General features: G+C 37.4%; 1 long non-coding RNA gene across 1 annotated transcript; it reads right to left on the bottom strand.

Moving 5' to 3' along the window:
• Nucleotides 1–199: 199 nt before the first annotated feature.
• LOC141523239 (uncharacterized) lies at nt 200–23,365 on the bottom strand. The gene is made up of 4 exons (XR_012478428.1): nt 23,103–23,365; nt 15,774–15,830; nt 3,517–3,655; nt 200–560 (listed from the first exon to the last, which is right to left on the bottom strand). It is a non-coding gene; the product is annotated as an uncharacterized LOC141523239 (long non-coding RNA).
• Between the last annotated feature and the right edge of the window lie 301 nt (nt 23,366–23,666).

The following is a 23,666-nucleotide window of genomic DNA, read 5'->3' as shown; positions in this document are numbered from 1 at the left end:
ATTGGGAAAAATTGTTTTTCTAACACTCCCTCTATTGGATAAAAATCCTTTTTTTAATAAAAACCATGAAATGAAAAAATAATAATGACCAGAAAAGAAACTCAACTATTAAAATTTTTGTCTTATCAAAGTTCACATATATCATTATACCAGGAAAAAATAAGTTTAAAATGTCACAGATTAAAAAAAACAGAAAAAGTAATGGATTAAATCTCTTTAATTTCATACTAATGTTTCAGGGTTTTTCTCCTTTCAAAAGAACTGTGGAGAGTTGCCCATCATAAGATGCTAGACATTCTTTTGTCAGCATATTAGGGGTGGTGACCCCAGTCTCAGTCCTTTCAGTCTTGGCCGAGAGGATGTTCAGCCACTCCTGGAATCCTGCTATAGACCCTATTGCAGAGACATGTTATTTTTCAGGGTAGAGATGCAGGGTTTGAACTTGACCCAGTCTGGATTCATTTCTTCAGCTTTCACCTGAGATCAGATGGAAAAGTCATTCCTTAAAGGGCAGCTAGGTGGCACAGTAGAAAGATCATGGGTCCTGGAGTCAGGAGGACCTGAATTCAAATTTGACATCAGACACTTAATAATTGCCTAGCCATGTGACCTTGAGCAAGTCACTGAACCCTATTTCCTTAAAAAAATTAAAAATTAAAAACAAAAAGGAAAAGTAATTCCTTATCCAAATACTTTCTTCTTTCCTTGGAGGTAACCTCCTCAATTCATTCCCTTATTGTCTGTATTGGGGCAGATCTTTCACATTACCTTACCCTTAGTACCCTACTGCCTCAGAAGTCATCTGGTTCAAACTTTTTATTTTATAGACAAGGAAAATGACTTATCTAAGGTCACTTAAGTAGTAAGGTTTGGACCCAAAATATAATTTGTATTTATTGTTTTATATACTGTTGGACAAGTCATTCAAATATCTCTGAACTTGTTTTCACATCTTTAAAGTGAGAATGATAATAGCTTGTACTTTCTATTTACATTCGTCCTCAGTTACTAGTATAGTTTCTAATCCAGAGTAGGCACTTAATAATTAATAACAGTTGATATTAGTTCTATAAACCACTTTCTAAACCCAAAGTGCCATATAACTGTGATCTTTGTTGTTGTTGAGCTATTTCAATCATGTCCAACTCTTTGTGGCCCCATTTGGGGTTTTCCTGGCAGAGATACTGGAATGGTTTACCATTTCCTTCTCCAGTTCATTTTACAGAGGAGGAAATTGAGGCAGATAGGATTAGGTGATATGCCCAGAGTCATAGAGTCAATAAATATCTGAAGTCAGAATTGAACTCAGGTCTTCCTAACTCCAGACCTGGCACTGTCTCCACTATGCCAGTTACTACCCAAATGTGAGTTCTAGTCATCATAATCATTATTTTAGTTCTCTAGAAACTTAACCTTTTTTTGTGTGTAGTAGATCCCTTTGACAAGTCAGTAAGGATTATAAACCCTTTCCCAGAATAATTTTTAAGTACATAAAATAAAGTACATAGAAATATAAAAGAAACCAACTATATTGAAATAGTTATCACAATATTGAGTGAACAAGTTCACAGACAACAGGTTAAGAATTGCCATTCTAGAAAGGATCTGCCTAGCAGGTTATGAAGTAATTCCTGCTTAGTTTATATTATAAAGATTCTTTTTTATTATCAAATTTTAATTTAAAATTAAAATTTTTTAAAGTGATAGTTCTATGTCATCATAAGATAATCTTTCAGTTAGAAGGAACTGAGAGTCATGTAATTCAGCCACCCTCCATATTATCAACATTTTATTTCTCTTCTGCAGCCTCTTGTCTAATCTGGGGCAGGGGGTAGGATAGCTTATCCCCTGCCAATAGACTAGACAAGAGAAGAGAGTGAACAGGCAGCAAAGGACTAATACAGCTAGTTATATCAAAAGATCATTGGAGTTATAGATCTGGTAGGAATGCTTATTCAAGTCAATAAGCATCTATGAAGCCCCTGGTATTTGCCAGCCTCTGTGCTAAGCTCAGGTGATGCAGAGAAAGACAAGAACAGTTCCTACCTTCACTATGTTCATCAGCTAATTCAGAAGGCAGCATGCAAACAATAGATTATAAACTTTATACATACATATATGTTTGGGACATAGATACTCAAACATATATGAATTTAAATTCAGGATAAATAATAGATCATCTCAGAGGAAGTTGAGAAGTTGCAGAAGTTGAGATTTTAGCTGAGTGAATCTAGAGAAGTCATGAGACAGAGACAAGGGGGAAGAGAATTCCAGGAAAGGGAGACAGTGAAAACACCCAGAGCTGAGAGATGGAATATCCTGTATGAAGAACAAAAAAGAGGACAATGTCTTGGATCGTGCTAAGTACATGTATAGGAATAATGTGTAAGAAGACTGGAAAGACAGAAGGGAGAGGGGTTGTGAAGATCTTTAAAAATCTAACAGAGAATGTTATATTTGATAGGTAATCAGGAGCCAGTGGAGTTTATTGAATGGAGGAGGAAGATAAATAATATGATTAGACCTGTGCTTTAGGAAGAGTTCTTTAGTGCCTGAGTGGAGGATGGACTGGAGACGGGAGAGATCTGAAGCAGAGAGACCAACCAGTAGGATATTGGAAAATTCAGGTATGAGCTGAGTAGGGCCTCCACCAGGATGGTGACAGTGTCGAAGGAGAAGAGAGCATGTGTGAGAGATGCTGCCAAACTAGAAACAATGGGACTTGGAAACACTTTGAATGGTGAGTTGGGCGAGAGAAAATTAGGAGTCAAGGATGACATCTAGGTTGTGAGCCTGGAATCATTCTGCACCAGTAATAGGAAATTTAGGAAGAAGGGAGGATTTTGGAGGAGGAGGAAAAATAAGTCATTTAGCTGAATTACCTTTTCCTACAAATGAGGAAATCGAAATTGTGAAATAATCTGCCTAAAGTCACAGAACTAGTAACTCAGGCTCTCTGACTTCAGGTAAGTCACTCTTGCCATTTACTTCTTCCTACTACCTTTTTGAGGATTGTCTCTGGAAGAGATAAACTGTGGATGGGGCAGGTCATCCACCCGAGCAACTAGGAGGGAGAGCTTTATTGAAGGGTTTTGATGTACTCAAAAAAATCAGGGAAATTGGATGGTTCCATAAAGAAGGTATATAGATCTTATGTAGCCTACTCCTTATGCTAGTTTAGGGTTACCCAAATGCCCTTCCTCTGGGGTAGAACTATCTGGTTTTTAAAGAGACAGAATTGACTATGACTTCTCTGATTCTTCTAGGAAAAGAAATAATCCACTTTCCTCTGCCAGACATCTTATTTGTTTATGTCTGAGGGGAGAGCAGGTTTATTGTATTGGCAGGTCAGGTGAGGTTATAAGATTGTTGGATCATAGTTTTTAGAACTGAAAAGGACTTTTGAAGTCAGTGCTTTGTACAACTAAAAACTCTGTTTGTTGAATTAAATTGAATTGAACCTAGTCCAATCCCCTCATTTTACAGGTGAAAAAACTAAGAAATTAAGTTACTTACCCAAAATATCAAAGGTAGAAAATATCACAGCCAGAATTCAAATGTAGTACTGCTGACTTTTAAAGAGAAGTACTCTCTCCAGTCCAGTCTCAAGGCCCATGTACAATGGGGTGGCTCTAACCTTCTTGTGATCCAGTCACTTTGAAACAAAGATGAAAATTCAGTATACTGACAATAACCTCAAATTTTCATTCTTTTGTTTCTCCCTATTCTGTACTCTCTTACGCTTTATCCTCCTGAATCTGTTTTTATTCTTGTACACATTTATAATCTTTTTGCTGCCTCAAAGGGCCTTTATTTCTAGGTTCACAATTCATTGTTCTTTCTCTTAGCAAAGCTTGCAAACTTCATACTTGCGGTTTGTCCATTCCTTTCCCTTAGTCCTGACCAGTTGGACTGAAAAGCATATCACTAAAGGCACATTTGGAGACCTATTGTTCTTTTGCAGGCAAATGTTCCCTTACACACCCAAGTTTACTATTAGTTTTAAGCAACGGTCTATTATGTAAAGAACAGGTTTTTTTATATAACAATCTGATCCCTACCATAAAAGGACAGCTTTATAATACCAGTAACTTTTCCATGATGCTATGTGGCTATGGTTCAGGTAATATCAAAATATCAGATGATTTTAAAAATTTCTGATAACCCAGAGAGCAATGAAAAGATACATGGTGGGTATAAAAGAGCAGTGACTTATTCCTGACATCCAGGTGAAAAGGGATGTAACCAACATCACCAAGTAATTGTAGAAAACCAAGGGGAAAAAAAAGGAAACCTGGTGATGCCATATTTGAGGGAAGCATAATAGATGGATGGGCTAGATTTTGCTCTGGTGTCTGTAGTAAGCATGAACAAGAGATAAAACATAGTGGAGTTTTTCCATCTCCTTTCTGTCCCCATGTGAATGTGGGTCTTGCAGCAAACAGATGACTGGAAGGAAAAAACACTTTCTCAAAATGCTATGGACCAGCTATATGGCAGAAATCACTAACTAGGAGTTGGCTAGAAGACTGAGGGTGATTTAGAAGAAAACAGAATGGAACTCAGAACATGTAGAGCTTCTACATTAGTTTGCTGATTTGGGGAATATCTCTAAAGAAGGCATCAGAACCTGTGTAGGCAATAGCAGCTTGACACTAGCAGCAGATGGTAATATCGAAGGCTCATGTTCTCAACTTGTGCAATCTCCATAGAGGAGAGGCTTGGCATGCTAGGGGCCTTCCTCTAGATAGCTTGACTTTGTGTGACTATCAGAGGAGTGTGAAAAGTGGTCAATCGGGGTGGCCAGGTGGCACAGTGGATAGAGCACTGGCCTTGGAGTCAGGAGTAACTGAGTTCAAATCCAGCCTCAGACACTTAATAGTTACCTAGCTGTGTGGCCTTGGGCAAGCCACTCAACCCCATTGCCTTGCAAAAAAAACTAAAAAAAAAAATTTGTCAACCCTTATTCTCATTAGGTCATTTCTTTTTCCAATTATACCTCTAACTGATGATATTGTTTAAACCACTTCTGCCTCATCCCTACCTCTTTCTATTATGGAAACTTTTTCCTGTTAGTAAGGTAGGTAGACAAGTTTTACTTGTTTCAAATAGGGGAATGGGAGTGCTGGGGGTGGGATTGTTAAAGGAATTGGGGGAATTAACTAATTTTTCATTCCATCTGGAATATTGGTGTAGCAAAGTCCATGCAACATTTCTCTCATTCTCTGATATCAGAATTTTCAGTGAAGAGGGAACAATCTGGTAACTATGGATACATATAGAACATTTCATTGAAATATATACTCAAAGAATTACATTTTTAAAAAATATTGAATTTATTGAATAATCATAATGGAAATAATTTTTATTCATCAAACTAAAGAAACTAAATCTTAACTAAATGGAATTTAAAAATTTATTTAAAAAATATAAACTTTAAAAACAAAACACCATTTAAAAAAATAGACTTTAGTGTGTTCCTGTGCACAAGTCTATACAGGCATACTCATCATTGATATTCAATGACTCTTTATTTCCTTGCTCAAAAATTTTCCAAGACACTCCATTGTCTGAGAATAGAGGACTGTCTGAGGCCTTCCCACTGCTTTGAGAAGTCCTGGTTACTTTAGAGGTGACTAACAACAATAGGAATGAAGATGAAAATAATGGTGCCTGTGATGGCTGTAGCCATGATACCAGTAGATGTAATTTCAGTGGTTGGAATGGCAGTTCCAGGTAGGGTGTATGTTTTCATGGCTGTTATCATACAACTTCTGAAATGTTTAGTACAATTTCTTTGTATACAGGCCTTATCTTTCCCTCTTCCCTGGTTTTCTTAACTCTTTGGACCTTGAACCTAGCTTCATGTAATGTGAATGTCTTAACAATAACAGCTATAAAAATCAACCTAGAGCGTGTGATATCTTCTAATCAGTCTGTAATGGTAGATAATACCAAATGGGATCTCTTGAATCTCCTACTTTTCTTTCCACTCATGAATCTCCATTCAAGCCCATGACTTTATTAATTTTACTCTTTTGACTCTTGTTTTACGGTATAGGAACAAATAGCATGAATAGCTTGTTAACTAAATAACCAGTGACAAAGTTCAGCCCAATGCTGGGTTGGAAAACTGTAGTAATATATCAAGGAACGTGAAAAGAGGAGCAAGGTCTACCACTGTTCTTAAGAAAACAAGTGAAAAAATATCCGGAAATGAAGCCAGAGTGGAGGGTGGGATTGGGGACACCTATCATTTTATTCCTAACAGTATGGCCACAATTGTAAGGAATTTTGTTCTCCAGATGTCAGAACAACTTCCACTAGTTCCTTTAGCATGGGAAAGCCTGTCATATTAATATTTAATGTCCTTATCTATTGATTCTTTCTTGGTTATGTGGCTCAAATTCTTCCCCATTCTTTTCAAAATCCTTAATTATTTTATGTATAGACTCCTAGTAGTCTCTTGGCCTTTAGACTTTATCATCTCCAATTTGTTTGATGCTCCACAACCATATAACCTTTCTAAAATCTTTCTCATCATGTTACACAGCTGCTTAAGAACCTACAATGACTTCCCATTGCTTAAACAATCAGGTCCAAAGTCCTCATTCTGCCATTATTAAAAAGCCCAATCTTATTTTGTTAACCATACTTCCCACTACTATCTCAAATGAGCTATTATTTGTTGTGTTCAGTACAGTACCTGCTTCATAGAAACATTGATTAAATGATTCTTTCTGTCTCTCTTCCCATTCTCCTAAACACAAACCTTTTTGATCCTATCAAATCTTTTCCTCCTATGACATTCATTTCCACTTCTGTACCATTTTTGTTTTTGAGTAACTCAGATCTCTTTGACTTCTCTCCAATACTCCACATTCCATTATTTGTTATTCCATTATTTAAAACTCTTGGTTCTCACCTTCTCCATGGAGCCCTCCCCAGTTACTTTGTCTTCTCTGATTTTTCTCTTCCTAATTTTCTATAGTACTTATTTTCTTTTTCTTTTTTAATTGTTTTTTTATTAAAGATATTATTTGAGTTTTACAACTTTCCCCATCTTACTTCCTTCCCCCACCCCACCCCCACAGAAAGCAATCTGTCAGTCTTTGTTTCCATGTTGTACATTGATCCAAACTGAGTGTGATGAGAGAGAAATCATATCCTTAAGGAAGAGACAAGAAGTCTAAAAGGTAACAAGATTAGACAATAAGATATCTGTTTGTTTGTTTTTTTTAAATTAGAGGGAGTAGTTCTTGAACTTTGTTCAAACTCCACAGTTCTTTATCTGGATACAGATGGCACTCTTCTTTGCAGACAGCCCAAAATTGTTCCCAACTGTTGCACTGATGGAATGAGCGAGTCCTTCAAGGTTGACCATCACCCCCATGTTGATATTAGGGTGTACAGTGTTTTTCTGGTTCTGCTCATCTCACTCAGCATCAGTTCATGCAAATCCCTCCAGGCTTCCCTGAAATCCCGTCCCTCCTGGTTTCTAATAGAACAATATTGTTCCATGACATACATATACCACAGTTTGCTAAGCCATTCCCCAATTGAAGGACATTTACTTGATTTCCAATTCTTTGCCACCACAGACAGGGCTGCTATAAATATTTTTGTACAAGTGATGTTTTTACCCTTTTTCATCATCTCTATAGTACTTATTTTCACTGAGGTATTAAGGCACTTAATTACTTTCTTTATTATGATGTTCTCTAATTGCTTTGTAAATGTAAGCCTTGTTCTCTATTAAATGGTAGGCCCTTGGGGATCATAGACATCATCTAATATTTCTTTTGTTCCCCCTATTCTATAGCCCTTCCTTTAGGACCAGGTGCATATTAAGCCCTTAATAAATACTTGAATAAAGTGCATGAATAAAGTCGCTTATATAATCAATAAAGTAAAATATAACATTAAAGAATTTATTCCTTGAATATGATTATTCTCTATTTTAATAGTTCTCCCCCCCACCAGCCTAATATGTATATTCTAGCACCTGACAAGACTTTTTATTTGGTCAGAAAAATTAATTTTGGCAAAGAGCAGAAATAATTATGTTCCAGATTCGGAATATGTATATTAGCCCAGGACTTTAGCTCCCTCGTTGTATCTTTAAATAGTCATAACATGAAAATCAGAAAATAAAGAATCAGAATTGTTTAATAGAGATGGTTAGGTCTCAAAGTCAACTTTCCAACATATTCTAGAGTTCCTTTGGTATTGATATGGCTCCTTTTGACTGTTCTGTTGATTTCACAGTATTGTGAAGAAGTTCTCAGTAGGAAGCACTTTTAATTTTATTTTTAATTTTATGAGTTAAAATACCTTTACAGAACCACATGAGAAAAGCAAAGTCATCATCCTCCCAGCAGATAATTGGAGTAAGAACTTGACTGGTAGAGAGTATGTTTATTCCTATTCCATTCTTTATAGTCAATGACATGATATTATGTTTATTTTTCCTTTTTTTTAGTTAATTTTTTTGAGACAACAAAAATTCATCTTTTGTCCCTTCTCCATCCATATCCCCCAATTGAGAAAGAAAAACAAAACCCCTATAATAAGGATGTATAGTGAATAAAAACAAAATTCCTTATTGATCATATCCTAAAAAATATATCTCAAATTATAGTCTGATCTGTCACCTCCATAGTAGGAGGTAAATAGCATGTTTTATTATAAATCCTCTAGAATTGTGGATTTTGCATTGCATTGATCAGAGTTCCTATGTCTTTCAGAGTTGTTTTTATAACATAATATTGTTGTCACTGTATAATCAATTTGGGTTCTGCCCATTTCATTTTGTATCAGTTCATATGTTTTCCCAGGTTTCTCTGAAATCATCTTCTTCCCTATTTTTAAAAACATGATAGTATTCCATCAATTCATATAGTATAACTAATTCAGCCATTCCTCAATTTATGAAAACCATTTCAGTTTATAATTCTTTGCTGCTGTAAAAAAGAACTACTATTAATATTTTTGTGCACACTTAATTTAGTTTAGAACTAAGTCCTCCTTTAATTTATTTTTCCTCTTATTGCCTCTCCCCTTCTTTTTCCTCTTTGTCTCCTAATTCCTTGTTAGAATTTTTATATTTCTGTACCCAACTGTCCCCTCCTTTGACCAGTTCAGATGAAAGTGAAGTTAAAATTTTAACTGTTTCCACCACCCTTCCTCTTTGCCACTATTTGAATCCCCTGATAATGTGAGATAATTTTCCCCTTTCTTCCTCCCCCCACCCAGTGTTTTCCTCTGTCCCTCCCTTTCAAGACTACTCCCAGGCCTTCTTTCTAATTTGTCTTCATCACTTCAAACTGCTCCCCTCACATAATGATAGTGTTCTGAGGGGATCATGTAAATATTAGGATGCAAACAGTTTATCCTTGTTTATGATTGTTTGCTTATATTTTACCTTTTTATCTTTCTTATGACTCCTACATTTCCACTTTAAAATTTCTATGTAGCTTAGGTGTTTTCACCAAGAATGAATTGAAATCCTATATTTCATTAAAGATTCATTTTCACTCTTTGCCCATAGTATTATCTTTAGTATTGCTCATTAAGTTATGCTTGGTTATAAACCTATATTTGTGACTTTCTAGAATATCATATTCTAAACTCTTTCCATTTTTACAGGTATGGCTAATAAATCTTGCAGTATTCTATGACTCTTTGGTACTTGAATATTTTCTTTTTTGGAGGTTTATAGTCCCCCTTCCCACAACAACTTTAATCTGGAAGATTCTGAATTTGGATCATAATATTCCTTGGAGTTTTCATTTGGAAGTTTCTTTCAGGAGGTGACTACAGGATTGTTTCCACTTTGCCGTTTGGATTTAAGAGATCTGTACAGTTTTCTTTTGTAACTTCTTGTAATATGATATCATGGTCATCAGGTAGTCTGATGATTCTTGACCTTTTCTATTTTTTTTTTTTGTAAGACAGTGGGGTTAAGTGATTTGTCCAAGGTCTGATTTGAACTCAGATCCTGCTGACTCCAGGGCTGGTGGACTATTGGCTACATGACCTAGCAGCCCCATTCTTTACCTTTTCTTGATCTCATCCAGGTCAGTTTTTTGTTTTTCTGTGAGATATCTTACATTTCTTTCCATTCTCAGGCTTTTGAGTTTTTTTTTAAATATTCCTTATTGTCTCATAGAGTCTTTGTTTTCTATTCAATCCATTCTTATTTTCAGTGAGTTTGTTGCTTGGGTAAGACTTAGTGCCTCTTATGCCAAGCTGGTAATTTTCTTTCCAATTTTTTCTTTCAAAGTTCCAAAATTCTTTTTATTAAAATTTTCTTTAGTACTCTTATTTCATTTATAAGACATTTTTAATTCTTAAAATTCTAATTGATTTTGTACCTAGACTATGTTGTTCTTTGAAACTTTGCTTTGAAATAATTTTCTTTTGAGCTTATGTTTTAAGTATCCCTGTCACCATAAAAGCTTTTTATTGCAGAATCTTTTTTTTTGTTTGCTCATTCTTCCAGCCTACTTCCTGACTTCAGAATATATATTTAGGCCAGGCTCTGTGCACTTCAGAAAGAAATGTCTGAACTGAATCTTCTGCCAATTCTTTGTTATATTAAATGTTGTGGAATTTCAAAATGTTATGGATAGATTGAACTGAAAACCTATAAACTTTCAGAATTCTCAAACTAGTCTGATCTGAGGAGAAGTTGTTTCCTCCTGGACTGAGTTTTATAAGTTCTTGGCCTAGTTTTGGATCTGAACAACAGGTATGTTCTACCTATAGAATATGTGTGGGAGAAAGACTTGACATCCAACAACTACTGCAACTGATGCCTAGCTTAAAGAATAATACAAGCAGAGCTCTGTCCTCTGCCCCTGGAACAGGACTCTGGGGCTCTGAGCACATTCAGATCCTGATTGCAGTCTAGGCCCCCCCATAGAACAACAGGGGCCCCCTCCACTTCAGCCCCATGGCAGAGAGGGGTGCATATGGTCATTCACAGACCAGGAGGGAGGACAGAGCCCTACATACTGAGACCCTTGTGGGAGTGTCCCAAAAGCTCAGGAAGCACTCCGAAAACAGGCCTAGGCTGGGAAAATGAGCAAGCAGAGAAATAAGAGGAAGACCATTGAGAAATATTTTGCAAATGAGCCCAAGAAGGATCAAAATACTCAGTCTGAAGATGAGGAAGTACAAGCTCCTGCATCTAAAGACTCCAAGAAAAACAGAAATTGGGCTCAGGCTATGATAGAGCTCAAAAAAGACTTTGAAAATCAAATGAGGGCATTAGAAGAAAAACTGGGAAAAGAAATGAGAGAGATGCAGGAAAAACATGACAATGAAGTCAGCAGCCTAGTCAAGGAAATCCAAAAAAATGCTGAAGAAAATAGCATGCTAAAAACAGCTTAGGTCAAATGGATAAAACAGTTCAAAAAGTTATGGAGGAGAAGAATGCTTTAAAAAGCAAAATTGACCAGATGGAAAAAGAGATAAGAAAACTCTCTGAGGAGAACAAATCCTTCAGACAAAGAATAGAATTCAGGGAGATTGATGAATTTACCAGAAATCAGGAATCAATACTTCAAAACCAAAAAAATGAAAAATTAGAAGAAAATGTGAAATATCTCATTGAAAAAACAACTCATATGGAAAACAGACTTAGGAAAGATAATTTAAAAGTTATTGGAATACCTGAAAGTCATGATCAGGAAGAGAGCCTTGACATCATTTTCAAAGAATTACTACAGGAAAATTGCCCTGATATTCTAGAAGCAGAGGGCAAAATAGAAATGGAGAGAATCCACCAATCCCCCCAAGAAAGAGATCCCCCAAAACCAACCCCCAGGAATATTATAGCCAAGTTCCAGAACTCCCAAGTCAAGGAGAAAATATTACAAGCAGCCAGAAGGACACAATTCAAATACCGTGGAGCTGCAGTCAGGATCACACAGGACTTAGCAGCAACTACATTGGAAGCTCATAGGGCTTGGAATATAATATATTGGAAGGCAAAAGAGCTTAGAATGCAGCCAAGAATGAACTACCCAGGAAGGCTGAATGTCCTCTTCCAGGGAAAAAGATGGACTTTCAATGAACCAGGGGAATTTCAAATGTTCCTGTTGGAATGGCCAGAGCTAAACAGAAGGTTTGATCTTCAGATCCAGGACTTGGGTGAAGCATAGAGATTGGAGGAGAAGGGGAAGATATGAGGGACTTAATGATGATGAACTGAATGTATTCCTGTATAGAAAAAATGACATTGATAATACTCGTATGAACTTTCTCAGTTAATAGAGCAGGTAGAGGGAGCTTTTACAGTTGAAGCACAGGAGAAAGCTGAATTTGAAGATTAAAATATGGTGTAAAAATGGAGTCAATAGAAAAAAAAGGGAAATGTAATGGGAGAAAGAAAAAGGAGAGGGGGAATAGGCCAAGATATTTCATATAATAAGATTTTTCTCTATTACAATGAGCTATTGCAATGATATGGAAGGAGGAAGGCAAGGGGGAATGAGGGAAACTTTGCTCTCATCAGAGGTAGTTAGGAGAGGAAACAGCATATATACTCAATGGGGTATAGGGCAAGCAAGGGGGGGGACAGGGGGAAGGGGAGGATGTGAGTGATGGAGGAGAGGATGGACCATGGGGGGAGAGTGGTCAGATATAACACATTTTCCTTTTTACTTCTAGCAAGGGGCTGGGATTGGATGGCCTGTCCGGGACCATAGGGCCAGGTGGATGCTGGGCCTAAGGGGTGCTATGGGGGCTCAGTGCCTCTTGGCCCCAGAGCCAGGGATTAGTCTGCTGCACCACTCAGCTACCCTACAGCAGAGTCAGAGTGAAAGGAGAGAGAAAATATAGTACATGGTAGTGGAGAAATATGAAAGGACGGAGTTGCAATCAGCAATGGCAATGGTGGAAAAATATGCAAGTAACTTTTGTGATGGACTTATCATAAAGGATATGATCCACCTGCAACATAGTTGTTGGTGTTGGAACAAAGTCTCAAGCACATTTTCATTATTATTATTTTTTGGGGGGGTTGCAGGGCAAACGGGGCTGGGTGGCCTGCCTGGGGCTGCATAGCAGGGTGATCGTTGGGTGTCTGAGGCTGGATTTGCACCGAGGTGCTACTGGCTCAAGGACCAATGCTCTGTCTGCCACCCAGCTACCCCTACTATTATTATTACTATTTTATTTTATTTTGGGTCTTTTTTTTCCCTTTTTTTTTTTTGTTTGTTTTTTGCAGGGCAGTGGGGTTTGGGTGGCTTGCATGTCACACAGCTGGGTGATTGTTGGGTGTATGGGGCCAGATGTGGGCTCCAGTGCTAATGCTAATTTTTTTCTCTCCCCTTTACTTTATCGCTCAAGCAAGTCTATATTTATGGGGGAGGGGGTATTTCATTTACTCTTAAACAAGAATATTTTATTAATGTAAAAAAATTATTTGTACAAAATGAGAGTAAACATTAAATAAAAAAAGAAAAAAGAGTAATACATAATTCCCAAATGGTCAAAGAACAAAGATATTTTTGAAAGCAGGAAATACATGCTGCTAATAATAACATTAAAAGATGCTGAAATTCCAAAATAACAAAATGAAAATCAAGATAATTTTGTGAAACTACCATGCAACATTTAGCAAGGCAAAAATTAAAGAGTAAAAAAAGATGAAATTGTATTTTGACAGAGCCATGTAGTAATAGGCATTCTGCATTGTTGGTGAGGCTATTAAGTGCTGAAAACATTGTGGAGAACACTATAACAAAACACAATATGAGTTGGAAAGTTAATCATAACGCTTAATTCATTGCTAGGACTGTAGCAAAAGGAAAAATTCAGAAGAAGGAATAAAGGACCTACAGTGCAAAAAATATTTACACCTACTTTATAATAGTCAAAAGCTGGAAACAACCTGTGTGACCAATGATTAGAGAAGAGTTGAAAAAAAATTGCATTATATTATTGTTCTAGATTATGATATCACAAAAAGGGATTAATATGAAGCACAAAAAATTTTGAAGAGCATATGAAGTGATGTAATGTGAGATCAGCAAAATCAAAAGGTCAGCATTTTGACTTCAATAATATTTTTAAAATAATCGAAAGTAGTTAACTTGGAAAGAGAAAGAATGCAACTTTTTTTTCTTTCTTGTTGTGAATTGATGTTTCTACTTTATTAAATGTAAAGTGTCATATCTTATTCTGTTTGTTTATTTGTCTTTATTGATGGTGATTTTGTTTATAATAATTAAAAAAATTTTTTAAAGATTTTATTAATTTTGAGTTTTACAATTTATCTCCTAATGTTGCTTCCCTCCCCCCACCCCCTACAGAAGGCAGTCTGTTAATCTTTCCATTGTTTCCATGCTATACGTTGATCTAAGTTGAATGTGATGAGAGAGAAATCACATCCTTTAGGAAGGAAAAATAAAGTATAAGAGTTAGCAAAATTATATAATAAGATAACCATTTTTTTTCTAGATTAAAGATAATGGTCTTTGGTCTTTGTTTAAACTCCACAATTCTTTCTCTGGATACAGATGGTATTCTCCATTGCAGACAGCCCAAAATTGTCCCTGATTGTTGCACTGATGGAATGAGCAAGTCCATCAAGGTTGATCATCACCCCCATGCTGTCCTCAGGGTGTACAATGTTTCTCTGGTCCTGCTCATCTTGCTCAGCATCAGTTCATGCAAATCCTTCCAGGCTTCCCTAAATTCCCATCTCTTCTGGTTTCTAATAGAACAATAGTGTTCCATGACATACATATACCATTGTTTGTTAAGCCATTCCCACTAGTAGAGTTTTGTGGTCTATGTCTTCCTGTAGCTCTTTCGACTTCTCTAAGATTTTGGATGCTATACCATTGGGTGCATACATATTTATAATTGAAATTACTTTATTGTCTATGGTACCTTTTAGGAGGATATAGTTTCCTTCCTTATTTCTTTTAACACTATCTATTTTTTTGCAGCTGCTTTGTCTGAGATAAGGATTACAACCCCTGCTTTTTTTCACTTTAGCTGAAATTTTGCTCCAACCTTTTACTCTATATGTTTCTCTCTGCTTCAAATGAGTTTCTTATAAGCAGTATATTGTAGGATTCTGGTTTTTAATCCACTCTGCTATTTGCTTATGTTTTAAGGGAGAGTTTATCCCCTTCACATTCAAAGTTATAATTACTAACTCTTTATTGCCCTCCATGCTATCTTCCCTCTGTTTGTATTTCCCCCCCTTTTTTCCCTTTATACATATTCCTCAGTGTTTTTGCCCTCCTATATCAACCCCCACCCCTTTCTTTCCCATTTTCCCTTTTCCCTTCCTCCTTCTCTTCCTTGTTAGTTCCCCTCCCCCTTTCCCCTTTTAATACTTGAAAGGTAAGATAAGTTTCTTAACTTAACTTAACTGAATGTGTGTAAGTTAACTTTAAGCCAAATCTGATGAGATGAAGATTCAGGTGGTTCCCACCTCCCCCCTTCTTCCCCTCTATTACAATAGGTCTTTTGTACCTCTTGATGTAATGAGATTTACTCCATTCAATCTCCTCCATCCTCCCATCTCCTTACTGTACTCCTTTTTAAGGAGGTATTGTTTTTAAATCATTCTATCTGAGTTACAGAAAAGTTATAAGTGTCCATCACTTCTGGCTAAGTATATTCTCTCTAATAGAGTTACAATTCTTGAGACTTGTTGAAGTCTTTCTCTAATGTAGGGATTTAGCTTGTTTCCTCTTATTGGATAGCAGTTTCTTTTTTCCTTTACCTTAAAAATTTTTTTTTACCTTTTCATGTGTCTCTTGAGCCTCCTGCTTGATGTCCAAATTTTCTATTTAGCAAACCTAAAAAAAAAAACAAAGAAAAGGGGCAGCCAGGTGGTGCAGTGGATAAAGCACTGGCCCTGGAGTCAGAAGTACCTGGGTTCAAATTCAGTCTCAGACATTAATAATTACCTAGCTGTGTGGCCTTGGGCAAGCCACTTAACCCCATTTGCCTTGCAAAAACCTAAAAAAAACCCCAAAAAACAAAAACAGACAAAAATAATTTTCTATTTAGCTCTGGTCTTTTTGTCAGGAAATGTTGGAAGTCTCCCAGTTCATTAAATGTCCATCTTTTCCCCTGGACAGAATGCTCAACTTTGCAGGAAAGTAGATTCTTGGTTGCATTCCATGCTGCCTTGCTCTTCAGAATATTGCATCCCAGGCCCTTTGATCCCTTAATGTTGATGCAGCCAGGTCCTACGTAATCCTTACTGTGACTCCTTAGTATTTAAATTTTTTCTTTCTGGCTGCTTACAGAATTTTCTCTTTTATCTGATAGTTCTTGGTGTTTTCATTTTAGGATCTCTTTCCAGAGGAGATTGATGTATTATTTCAATAACTATTTTGCCCTCTGGTTCCATAATATTAGGGCAGTTTTCCATCACTAAATCCTGTACTATTAAGTCCAGGCTTTTTTTCTCTTCAATGTTTTCAGGAAGACCAATAATTTTTAACTTATCTTTCTTCAATCTATTCTTGAGATCAGTGGGTTTTGCTGATGAGGTATTTTACATTTTCTTCTATTTTTTTTTTTTTTTGATCTTTTGGTTTTGGTTAACAGAATCTTGTTGTCTCATGAAGTCATTAGTTTCCACAGATTCCATTCTTTTTTTAGAGAAGAATTTTCTTCATTTATGTTTTGCAACTCCTTTTCCAATTGATCAATTATATTTCTGAAGGAGTTTTCCATTTGCCCAATTGAGGATTTGAGAGAATTATTTTCTTTTTTGCATTTGTCCAGTTGTATTTTCCAATGTTTTGTTTTCTTGTGGCAATGTGTTAATTTTCTCTTGAGTTTTTTTTCCCAACTTTTCCAATTGTTTTTTAAACTCCTTCCTGATTTCTTCAAGGGTCTTTCTGGGCTGGAGATCAATTCATATTCTTTTCAGAAGTGCTAGATCTCTCTGGGTTAGAATCAGGTCTTTCTAAGTATTTCTCCATGGGTTCCCCTTTTCGCTGGTTTTTCTTCATTTTTCTAGGCTCTTGTGTTGGGGGGAACTGGCTCTCAGAGGTTTGCTTTTGAAGATCCTAGAGGCTCTGTTCACTTGGCTTAGTAATTCCAAGGACTGGCCAGTAGGGGGTGCTGGTTGCCTTCTCTGGAGTGATTAAAGCCCTTTGCCAATCCTGGAGGGAGGGAGGAAGGAGGGGCAGCAGGGTCTGAGTTGATCTTGAACAATGGGCTGGAAGCCAATTTTCCTTTCAGTTGAGTGGCCTCCTTAGTCCTCACATGTGCTTGAGGGGATGGGGGGTTGGGGCTACTGTTTGTTACTGGAAGAATGCTCCAAAAGTATGGAGTTCAGGTCCCCTCCCCCTGGCCAAAGAGTCCATGGCTAAAGTTTGTTCTTAACCCGCCTCTCACCAAAGTCTCTGAGCTAACGGCTTTCCCTGACCCCCCCAGCTGCTGTCCCTGTGATGATCTCTGGTCTCTCCTGGTTCACCCTTGGTCCCCTGAGACTGACCTTGTTGCAGGTGTTCTCCTAGCTTCTTTTTCTGGGTTTTGTTGATTGAGTTTCTGTTAAGAGGTTTCTTTCATGTTATTTTTGAGGGGACACAGGGAGTGCTTAACACAGTGCCTATCTTTTCTCTGTCATCTTGGCCAGAAGTCCCCTGTTTATAATAATTATTAAAGAAGCATTTATTACATACCTGCTTACTTGTTTCATTTGACAAGGTTTTGCACAAAGTAAATTTTATAGACATAATCCTTGCTTGGGATTTATTATGTAAAGTAGTAATTTGTAATGTATACTTATTGTGGTTACTCTTTTCCTTTTGCTTATAATTTTCCAATAATTGTGTTGTTTAGCATATTAGCCTCATGTTGTGATATAAAATTTATGAATATATGGGAAAACACTTTCAAAATGTCAGTTGTTCATAAATACTTCAAAGAAATAGAATTAAGAAGGGTATGACAAAAGATTCAGCATCAAGAAGATGTTAAATAACGACTGATGATGAGTCCATAAAGATCAGGGTAAAATGTTTAGGCCCACTTATTGTGGCCTGCATATCAGAATATTGGTCCACAACAAACAGTAAAGAACAAGTTTGTGGTCACCCATCCTCCAGTGGAAAGAATAATTTATAGAGCTTTCCTTTATGTTTAAATGATAAATAAGCCCTCTATAGAATTTAAGATATACTAAGAAGCAACTTATTGTGTGAAAAGACATTAGATAATCAGTTAGTGAAAAGTGGTGAGCTGGAACAGTGATCTAGCTGGTGGTCTTTGTGGAAGAAGAGATGGAAAAGTCTGTTGTTCAACAAGCCTACATTCTCACTCTGTCCAACAAGAAGGGATGAAAGAATTGAGGTAGTAGTAATTGGTATATAAGAGAGAGTGTTATAGAATGGAAAGAGCACTAGATTAGGCATCAGAAAGCCAACCCTCCAGCTATTAGTTTATTCTGGAACCTTGGGCAAATCACTTTATTTCTCTGGTTCTTTACCTATAGAATGAGACAATTGCATTTGAAGATTCCCTCAAGCCCTTTCTAACTCCAAGAATACATATATTTATGGTTAACAGTAAAACTTTATTCTTTTTCAGCACTTTTCAATCAACATTTATGTGAAAAATTTTGCATTATCTTTTTTAGAGGGTAAAATTGAGAGGATTAAGTAACATAACCAAAGTTATATTAATTCAATGAGAGAAAAAAGCAAATTTCTTAAAATCAGATATTTATTTATAAGTTGTTATTTTTTCCTATCCAAAAGGGAGGGACTTCAGACATAAATTTCCATGTCTGTCTCCTCCTCTCCTCATTGGCAATAGAAGTATAAAAAATTGTTTAGTAAAGTGACCGTGTTTAGTACTAATATAATTTTCTCCTTTTTAAGCTAATGTATGTAACCCTAAAAGATTGTGTAGGGATTAAATAATGATAAATTGAATCACATCTTAAATGGACCTTCTAGAATTGGCAATTTAGGGGGAAATCTAAAGCGACTTATTTTTGTAAATCAAATATCCTTTAATTTGTTGCTTTGGTAATTTAGGATTTTCATATGCTATCCATTATTTACATATCTACCGATTTGTCTTTTCACAGATAGTAGGCATTGACTAAGGGTACCATTTATACTGTGACATAAATATGATTTAAGATAGCTGTCTTCTACCCTATAAAATTTTTTTTTTTATTTTAATAAATCACAAGTGCCACCTAGTGATTTCTTTGAAAATAACATCTTTGCCTTTAGAGAAATTTAAGACTCAAGAATACATGAGAACTATCTAGGGAAAGCCAGGCTACATATTAAATTGGATCCAGGATGCTTTTTAATCATAAAGACTTTGAAAAATCAAGGAAAAAATTTTAATTTAAGACAGTAGTGTTTTCTCACTTTTGGCTTTTGTATCTCTTATAAGTCAATGTCTAATTAGTAGTCAATGTATTGGAATAGAAACTGAATGTAAGAGTAATAAAATAGTATTCTCAAAAACAAAGTACGAAAGAGAAATGATATAACCAATCTCAACAATTGAACAAATAAAACCAATACTTTAAAACTCTTTTTTTTAACTTCTAGAGAACTGATTCAATATTTCTAATCAGTTCCACCAACTCTCAATTCTATAATTGCAGCAGCCAATAGAATATTATTCCTCATATGTTCTACCATCATTTCAGTCATCACATACAAAACCAAGCTCATTATCTTCTACCTTCAAATGACTAATCCTTGCCAATTTACTCATTTCATCATCATAATCTTCCTTCAAAAAACATTTGTTGGGTAACCACTGATTATGACTTATTTTTTTTGACATTTTGTTGTGTTCTAGCTTGAAGTATTTATATGAAACCATTTAAAAATAGTATCTCAAATAGTAATCCATTGCCAAACCTTGTCATTTCTACCTTCACAACATCTCTTCTATGTTTCCACTCTAATTATAATTATTTTTGTTTTGTGTTGTTCCTCATCATCTCATTGTTAGTCTATGGCAATATCCTTCTGGTTGTTCTTCCTGCCTAAAAGTTTTTGTCACTCTAATCTATCCTCCATTTAGTAGCCAAGATGAATTTTCTTTTCTTTCTTTTTTTTGGGGCGGGGGGGGGGGCAGTCAGGATTAAGTGATTTGCCCAGAATGACGCTGCTTATAAGTGTCTGAGTGCAGATTTAAACTCGGGGCCTCCTGACTGCAGGACTGATGCTCTATCCTTTGGGTCATCTAGCTGCCTCCCTCTTACCCCCAACACAAGATGATTTTCTAAAGTACCATTCTGGCCTCCTGCATAATAAGCTCCACTGGATCAAATAGAAGCTCTTCTGATTTTTTCCTTTAAAGTTCTTCCTAAACTGGCCCCTTCCAAGTTTTTCCATTTTCATAGAAATTTCCTCCTTTCTGGGAACTCTATAATAATCCATGGATGCTTAGTCCCTGTTGGATCCAGGCCTGAATTTCATTCTTGCACAGTAGAACCCCGTTGATTATCCTTTGATGATAATGATATTTTGTCCTTTGTTCTCAAAGAAGACCATGACCCAAGAGAGATGATGCCATGACAAGCACATGAGTTGGATATGAATGAGTGAGGGGGTGCTGTGTTAAGCCACCACCCTAAATTTCCTCCTCTAGAGTCATCTGGGTCCAGTGGCTAGATATGGATCAGAATGACTGGAGATGGCCCTGAATGTGAGACAATGGGGATTAAGTGACTTGCCCAAGGTCATACTGCTAGTGAATATCAAGTGTCTGAGGCTAAATTTGAACTCTCATCCTCCTGACTCCAAGGCCAGTGTTCTATCCATTTTGCCACCTAGCTGCTCTTGATTATTCTGTACCAGGGACATGAATTCTAAACACCATAGAAACTCCAAACAATGCCCAATTACACCTTGGTAACGCCCCCCAACAAAACACATCCTCCATGTGGTTCCTAGTCCCTATAGAAACCATACCACCCTATAAAAAAGACCCTCCCCATTACTGCTGGAGTTGACTTGAACTCAGCCCACTGGTCCTTCCTTCAATAAACAACTTTGTCTTCACTTCCACATTTATAACGTCAAAATCCTTTTTACCGAGGATTCAGCTTTTGATCTTTCATTTGGGGCAGAAACCTGGGAGAGGAGTGGCAGGGAATCCTGAAGGTTTGCTATCAGGGAGGTGGGGAACTACAGATGGAAACCCTGCAAATCTCTCCTGGACCTACAGAACCCTCAGTATGACCACTGCTACCAATCCTCCCACTCACCCCAGTCACTTCAGAAGAAGTGGCTAACTTTGAGACGTAAGACTCCTTTCAGGGCACTGCCCCTTCCTCCTTGCCAGGATACCCAGAGTGTTCCTTTCTGAAATCCTGCCTAGGTGGGGAACTGCCTAGAAACAGAGAAACAGAACTGGCACACCACTTTCTTTTTTGTTTAAACTATAACTAAATGACTCAGCAGGTGGGAACGCCTCCTGTGAGAGTCTTAGGTATGGCCATTGGGCTCCTCTGGATTTTTACCCCTCCTAGTACTCATCTTCATGGGGATCTTACATTTCAAAAACAGGCCAGACACTCCACTGAGATGTGCCTACAAAAATCTGAAACAAATAGATCCCCAACTCAAGCCTGAATGACTTGTCTTTCTTTCCACCATACAGTGGCCTCAATATAAATTGGATAATGGGAAGGCATGGCCACCTGAGGGGACTTTTGGTTCTCTACCCTCACTGACCTAAACAACCTGTGACAGAGGCAAGGCAAATGGAGTGAGATTCCATATGTTTTTTGAACTAAGACGGAGCTCTTCCCTATGCAAATCCATCCCCACTACTCAAATTCTTCTTCTCTATCAACCAGGACTTCCTAAAATAGTACAGACCCCTCAGTCCCTTCCATGGCTCTTCCAGATGATCCTCTGGAAGATGCTCTCCTTTCAGCCCCACTCCACTTTCTCCTTCCTTAAGTTCCTCCTCCTCCTCCACTTGATTCCACCTCACATCTTTCACTGAGTGTGGCCACAACATCCATTCTTCTATCTTCTGTGTCAGATGATCTACCTTCTTCAACCACCACCACCTCTCCCCCTCTTTCACCTCCTCTCTGGGTTGACCTTCGCCCCTGTCCTGTTCTCCCTCTTCGTGAAGTGGCAGGTCCCAAGGGCGAACCTATCAGGGTCCATGTCCCTTTCTCTTTTTCCAACCTCAGTCAAATTGAAAAACACCTTGGTTCCTATTCCACTGATCCCTCTCAATTTTCTAATGAATTTCATCATCTAACGCTATCTCATGACCCGATCTAGACAGATCTTTGTTATTTTTTTCCATTTGTTTGATTGCTGATGAGAAGGAAAGGGTTCAAGAAGTGCATAGGATCATGCAGACAAGTTAAATAGACAGAATCCCACAGACTGTCCCTACCGACATTCCCAAGATTTCCATACTAGGGATCACCTGGTTCTTTGCTTGATGGCTGGCCTGCAAACTACAGCTGTCAACTTTAATAAAGTTAAGGAGATTTTGCAGGGCCCTAATGAAAATCCCACAGCATTTCTTAACAGATTTAAAGAGGCTACTGCCAAATATACTAATGTTAATCCTGAATTTCCTGAAGGGATTATTTTCATTTCTCAATCAGTTCTTGATATCCAAAGAAAACTGAGGAAGATGGAGGCTGGCCCCTAGACACCTAAAGGAGATCTGATCATTGTGGCCTTCTTGGTCTTTAATAATTGGGATGAAGAGAAATCTATATCCCAGACCAAATCTCTCTGCCATTAAGGGGTCTTGAAACCCTGGGAAGACACTTAATAATGGCAATGATCCCAGAGGTGACTGTTTTAAACATGGTCAGGACAGTGGGCAGCTCAATGCCAAAATCCCAGACCCCCCCCCCACAAGCTGTGTCCAAACTGTGGCAAAAAACGACCCTGTCAATCAAACTGCACCTCCCTTCCTCAAAAGGGAGAACCTTTGTGGACTTCTAACAATCTTCCTGCTCTCTTGGGTTTGGCCATGGATGACTAATGATGCCCAGGATCTACCTCAGCCTTAGAACCATCACACAAGTATATAAAGGACCCACAAAAAAAATCATTTATTTCAATTATGGGGATTGAGGGACTCACCTTTAATCCTCTACTCCTCCTTTACCCTGTTCTATTGGGGCTTCCACTTTTACTCAACCCTTTCTAGTGGTGGGCAGGGATATCTTCTCCCATCTAAAGACTCAGATCTTAATTCCTTCCCTTCAGCTATATCATTCAAGGATTCTATGGGTATTTTTCTTTTCTCCCTCTGACTTTCCCACTCACGATACTTCTACTCTCCCATTTCTCCTTATAAACCCTGTCATCTGGTAATCTCTGTCTTCATAATAGCCTCTCATCATGAGCCAATTAGGATTAAGCTGAAGGACCCGCCTCCTTCCCTGACAGACCTCAATATCCTGTCCCTCTTGCAGGTCTTAGGGGCCTCAAACCCACAATTGTTGGATTTCTTAAGGTGGGGCTCCTACAAGCCACATCCTTCCCTTATAATAACCCTTATAATACTTCCGGTGAGGAAACCTAATGTTCCTTTCCTCCTAATACAAGATCTAAGCATCATTAATCAGGCTGTTATCCCTCAGCATCCCAAAGGACATCCCTAGCCCATTTACATTGCTTTTCCTCATTCCCTCTTCTACCACA

This window comes from Macrotis lagotis, chromosome 1, assembly GCF_037893015.1.
Source record: "Macrotis lagotis isolate mMagLag1 chromosome 1, bilby.v1.9.chrom.fasta, whole genome shotgun sequence".
NCBI lineage: Eukaryota > Metazoa > Chordata > Mammalia > Peramelemorphia > Peramelidae > Macrotis > Macrotis lagotis.
The sequence above is the reverse complement of the archived record's forward strand: the minus strand, read 5'-3'. Positions and strand labels throughout refer to the sequence as shown.